The sequence below is a fragment of the Myotis daubentonii genome, chromosome 2, assembly GCF_963259705.1.
Source record: "Myotis daubentonii chromosome 2, mMyoDau2.1, whole genome shotgun sequence".
In the NCBI taxonomy this organism is placed as follows: domain Eukaryota; kingdom Metazoa; phylum Chordata; class Mammalia; order Chiroptera; family Vespertilionidae; genus Myotis; species Myotis daubentonii.
Genome location: NC_081841.1, coordinates 86,314,119 through 86,320,552, shown reverse-complemented (window position 1 = coordinate 86,320,552; position 6,434 = coordinate 86,314,119).

Below are 6,434 nucleotides of genomic sequence, written 5' to 3'. Positions count from 1 at the left end.
AATTTAAAGAAAACCTAAATAAATGAAGCATTACCTTATGTTCATAGTTTGGAAGACTCAGTGCTGTTAAGATGTCAATTAGTCTTAAATTTGTAGGTAGAATGAAATATCGATTAAAACCCCACCAGGCTTTTGTGGAGAAACTGACAAATTGATTCTACAATGATTAGGAGAATGTAAAATACTTTATGTAGTCCATCTTTTCAAAAATTTTCTAAAATTTTTTGAAAAAGTAACAAAATTGAAGGACCTATACTACCTCATTTCAAAGCATACTATAAAGCTATATTTGTCAAGAAAATGTAGTAGCAGTGTGAAGATAGACAAACAGATAAATAGAAGAATTAAGTCTCAAAGTAGACAAACATTTATATGGTCAACCAAATACAAAGTAGCAAATTTATTCAATGGGAGAATAATTTTTTAGTAAATTATGCTGGAACAATTCAATATACATAAAAATCAAAACTCAACTTCTATGATACATAAAAATTAAATACAGATATTTTATTGACCTAAATATAACACTAACACTGTAAAACTTGTATAAGAAAACATAGGTATATGTCTTTACAATATTGGGTTGGGTAAAGATATTGTTAAGAGATAAAATGCTCTCACCATAAAAGAAAAAATAATTATTATACTCTATTATGGTTAAATTTGTGTTTCTAAAGAGACATTATGACAATAAATAAGCTGAGATAGTAATTCACTTTATATATTCAGATTAAATAAAGAACTCCTCCAATTCAGTAATAAAAATACAAACCAGCCCTAACCAGTTTGGCTCAGTGGATAGAGCATTGGCCTGTGGACTGAAGGGTCCCAGGTTCGATTCCGGTCAAGGGCATGTACGTTGGTTGTGGGCACATCCCCAGTAGGGGATGTGCAGGAGGCAGCTGATAGATGTTTCTCTCTCATCGATGTTTCTAACTCTCTATCCCACTCCCTCTCTGTAAAAAAGTCAATAAGATATATATATTTTTTTTTTAAATGCAAACCAATAAAAAATATGCCAAAGTCCTAGCAGACACTTAAAAAAGGCATGGAAATTTCCAACGCATACATGAGAATATACTCATCATTAGTTTTTAGGAAATTACAAATTAAAACCATAAGATATCACTTCACACTAACTAGAAAGACTAAAATTAATAATAACAGTTTTGAGGATGTGGAACAAATAGATTTCTCATACATTGTTGGTAGGAGTATAAAATACAATAGCCACTTTTGAAAATACTTTAAGTTTCTTATAAATAACATTAAATGTAAATGGATTAAATGCTCCAATTAAAAAGGCATAGGGTAGTTGAATGGATAAGAAAACATGACCCAACGATATGCTGTCTACAAAAGACCCACCTCAGAACAAAAGACTCACACAGGATAAGAGTCAAGGGATAGAAAAAAATTGTCCATACAAATGGAAACGAAAAAAAAAAAAAAAAAAAGCTGGGGTAGCAATACTCACATCTGACAAAATAGACTTCAAAATGAAGGCCATCACAAGAGACCAAAAAAAGTAACTACATAATACTAAAGGGATTGATCCTACAAGAGGATATAATCCTGGTAAATATATATGCACCCAATATAGGAACACCTAAATATATAAATAAACTTCTGGAGCACTTTAAGGGAGAGATTGACAGCAAAACAGTCATAGTAGGGGACTTTGACACCCCACTGACTTCACTGGATAGATCTTCCAGCCAAAAAATCAACAAGGAAACAGACTCTAAATGACATACTAAATCAGATGGATTTATTTTTTTTTTTGCAATATATAGCCATATTTATTTAATATTTGACCATTTAGACATGAACATTCTCTATTAGTAAGAAGTAACTTTGATAAATGAATAGCTCATTATGGCTATAGAGCTCATAGCCATGATTGCTAAATCTGGAGATAGATGCCCATGTCTAACAGTAAGATAGTTTATTTTAAAATTAGCATAAATCAAGCAAAGTCTCAAAAGTGAATAGTACCAATCAGATGGATTTAATTGACATTTATAAAACATTTTACCTCAAAGCTGCAGAATATACATTCTTCTCAAGTACACATGGTTATTCTCAAAGAAAGACCATGTGTTAGAACACAAAACAAGTCTCTACAAGTACAAGACAGAGGGAAGGCAGGGGTGGGTGGGATGAGATTAACCAAAGAACTTATATGTATACTAGAGGCCCGGTGCACAAAAATTTGTGCACTCGGTGAGTTCCTCAGCCTGGCCTATGTCCTCTTGCAGTCTGGGACCCCTCGGAGGATGTCCACCTGCTGGCTTAGGCCCGCTCCCTGGGAGATTGGGCCCAAGCTGGCAGTCAGACATCCCTCTGGCAACCCAGCAGCCCTCAGGGGATGTCCACTTGCCAGCAGGGAGCAGGCCTAAGCTGCAGTTGGACATCCTTAGCGCTCCTGAGGAGGCGGGAGAGGCTACCACCACCACCACTGTACCAGCATCTGTCAGCCTGGATTGTGACTGAGCAAAACACCCCCTGTGGGAGTGCACTGACCACCAGGGGACAGCTCCTGCATTGAGCGTCTGCCCGTTGGTGGTCAGTGTGTGTCATAGTGACCAGTCATTCTCAGTCGTTCTGCTGTTAGGGTCAGTTTGCATATTACCCTTTTATTATATAGGATAGAGGCCTGGTGCATGGGTGGGGGCCGGCTGGTTTTCCCTCAAGGGTGTCCCGGATCAGGGTGGGGATCCCGCTGGGGTGCCTGGCCAGCCTGGGTGAGGGGCTGATGGCTGCTTGCTGGCTGGTCACACCCCCTTCAAGGTGGGGGTCCCCACTGGGGTGCCTGGCCAGCCTGGGTGAGGGGATGATGGCTGTTTGCAGGCTAGCCAAGCCCCCCCGGTAATGGAAGCTCCCAGGCTCTCCTTTTTTTCTTTTTTTTTATTCTGGGATTTATTTACCTTCTATAATTGAAACTTTGTAGCCTTGAGAAGAGCTCAGAGCCGGCCAGGGCGGGTGGGAGGGAACCTTGGCTTCCTCCATCGCCAGGGGCAACTCACTCCTGCTCACTCCAGCTCCGTGGCCACGGCCAGCTTAAAGCTGGTATCTGGGGTTTATTTACCTCCTATAATTGAAACTTTGTTGCTTTGAGTCGAGCTCAGAGCCAGCTGGGGAAGCTGGGAAGCTTGGCTTCCTCCATCATTGGGGCAATCAAGCCTACTGCTTGCTCCAGCTCCATGGCTGCCGGCCACCATCTTGGTTGGGTTAATTTGAATATGGTCGCTCTGATTGGCTGGTGGGCATGGCTTAATGTGTAGCAAAGGTACGGTCAATTTGCATGTTTGTCTTTTATTAGTGTAGACTAGAGGCCTGGTGCACAAATTCATGCATAGGTGGAGTCTCTCGGGGTGGCCTGTGGAGATTGGGCCCCAGCTTGTGCCCCTAGTCCCGTAGCCTTCCTGGCATCCCGCTTGACCTGGTGCTGCCTGCTCAACTGCTCCACCATCCCAAAATGGTCCTGCTCTAATCAGGGCCCATCGAGGCCAGTAGTGCCTCCACTGCCACCTGCTGCCAGCACTGTGTCGTTAATGCCTGTCATGTTCCATGCTGCCTCCTGGTGGTCAGCACATATCATAGTGAGTGGTCAAACTCCCAGTCAGAAGACCGCCTGAGGGTACAATTTGCATATTAGGCTTTTATTATATAGGATATGCATAACCCATGGACAAAGACAATAGTGTGGTGAAGGCTTGGGGTGGGGGACAGGTGTAGGCTAGAAAAGGTCAATGGGAAATAGAAGGGGACATCTGTAATACTTTCAATAACAAAGATAAATTTTTTAAAATATATATGCACCCTATGTTTCAGCAATCCCATTTCTAGGCAATTATTTAAAATAAATGAAAACATAGATTCTCAAAAAGACATATACAGAATGTTTGAGCAATTTTATTTCTAGTAGCAAAAAACTGAATGATTTATATGAAACAATTTATGTGTTCATCAACAAATGGTTAGACAAATTAATTATAGCATATTAAGAAAACTAAATACTTATCAATAGAAAGGAACAAACTACTGATACACACAGCAAAGATGAATTTCAAAACCATCATGTGAAGTGAAAAAAAAGATGCAAAAAGAGTACCTTTTGTATGATTCCATTTATATGAAATTCCATTTGTATGATTCCATTTACGAGTGTATGAAATTCTGATTTCTAAAACCATCGCTTTATTCATACGAAAGAAAGCTATGGTTTTAGAAATCAGAGTGTTTCCTGGGGTCTTGGTGGGAGGTGAAAGATTGTACATTAGGGGACTTGCTGGGATGATGAAAATGATCCATATAGTAATTGGAATACCAATCACACAGGCATATACATTTGTCAATACTTACTAAAAGTGTATACTTAAAATTTGTACTTTTTATTATATGTTAAGACTAATTCAAAATAGTTTCACATTAACTTTCAAAACTTTAAAATTAAGAATGATATTTTCCCACCTGTTTTCTTCTATGAATTTCAACAACAACAATAATAAAACTAACACTTATTGAGCATCTATTTTGTGTCAGGCACTATGATAAGTGCTTCATGCATGTTAATTAATTGAATCCTCCTAAGAATTCTATAATACTTCATGTCATAGATATAACATCTCCTATTTGCATTTAATACCTTAATAAAGTTGATGCACAGAATGTTGCATTAATATGGTCAATAGCTAACAGGTATAAAATGGTGGAGCCAGTCTATTAATCTAGACATTCTAGATCCACAGCCTACTTTCCCAATCACCTTGCTATGCTGCCTCTAATATTTACACTGCAGGGGTAATTGATTAAAAAATAAAGAGTTAGTCCAGCTGGAGTGGCTCAGCAGTTGAGTGTAGACCTATGAACCAGGAGGTCACGGTTCGACTACTGGTCAGGGCACATGTACGGGTTGTGGGCTCAATCCTCAATGTGGGGTGTGCAGGAGGCAACTGATCAATGATTCTCTCTCACCATTGATGTTTCTATCTCTCTTTCTCTCTCCTTTCCTCTCTAAAATCAATAAAAATATGTTAAAAAATAGAGTTAATTTTTTTAGCACTGTTAGACTCCACATTGTTGAAAATTCCTGAGAATTTCAACAGCAGGAACCAGCTGAGCATGTATAAATCCAAATTAGCTTCTCTAGGAGTCTATTTGTGTAACATGGAACTAGAATAGGCATCCATACACCATTTCTCCAGGTGTTGTGGACAGGCTGCCAATTCCTCAAGCTGGCAACATTAGCAGCAGCTGGTCAATCAGGTTTGAGCAGCATCTCTGTGTGGTCCACCAGAATACCTGAGATGTTTTCTAGTCTCATTTCCATTCCTGGGTTTCACTAAAGGATCTCCAGGTGTGCCTGGTCTCCAGGTGTTGTCAGAAAGGGCCCACTATCATCTTCCCCATCATCAACCCTCAACTGAACTGAAATAGAAAAGGATCTAGGCCTGCGTTAGGTTTCTTGGTGAGCAAGTCAACATTTATACTAGAATGGTAGGCAATTTGCCATCTCTGCATGTAGTGTATGCCAGCCTGACAGCCAACAAGTTGGAACATTCAACAGAATCTTACTTATTGAACTAATCTGCACTATAATCTATATGTTTATCTTCACCAAGACACTTTTTAAGAACTGGATTTCATGATCTATAACCGGGTTTTATGAAATCTCTGTACTGCTTTGTAATCAAACCAGTGGATTAATTTGCTTTTCAATTACATGTTTTTGCATAGTATTCATAGTTTCCATTGGAAGAAAAGGCAATCATACTTTCTTTTAAATCTTTATTTTTTCACTTTAAAAATGATTTGCTGTTCTGTTAAAGACATTTTGGAATTAAAAAACCCTCATCAGAACTTGAGAATAGTTTGCAAAGAAAGTTCTGAATGTCCTCATATTTATTTTTTTTCCTAGAATTAGGAAATTCAAGCCAGTGTTTCTCAAAATGACTTCCTGCAACAGAGTCAACTGAATGTTCATTTACAAAGCAGGTTCCTGGGTCCCAGCCCTAAGTCTACTAAATCAGTGTATTAGCTGAGGATCCCAGAAATCAACACTTTAGCAAACACTCCAGGTGGTTCATATTTACCCTTAAATTTGGCAACTTATGCTTTAGGCCTGACAGAGAGGAAAAAATAACTTTCAAACATTCTATTTGTAAGAAGCAAGTCTTAAAGTGAACAGACAATTAAACTGCAGCCAGAAAAAGAAACTTTTCACATTAGCACGGAGCTTCTCTCCAAAGGGCTGTTCACGGGCTTAGAACATAGGACCTTTAAAACCTATAGCACACTATGCCATTATCTCCCACTTCACAAAGGTGTTTAGATCTGCTACATGAAAGGTGTAATAAACCACACAAACGCTACATTGAACTAAAGCAAATGCAAAGGGAGAATTTAATACCTACAGATATAAAACCTCA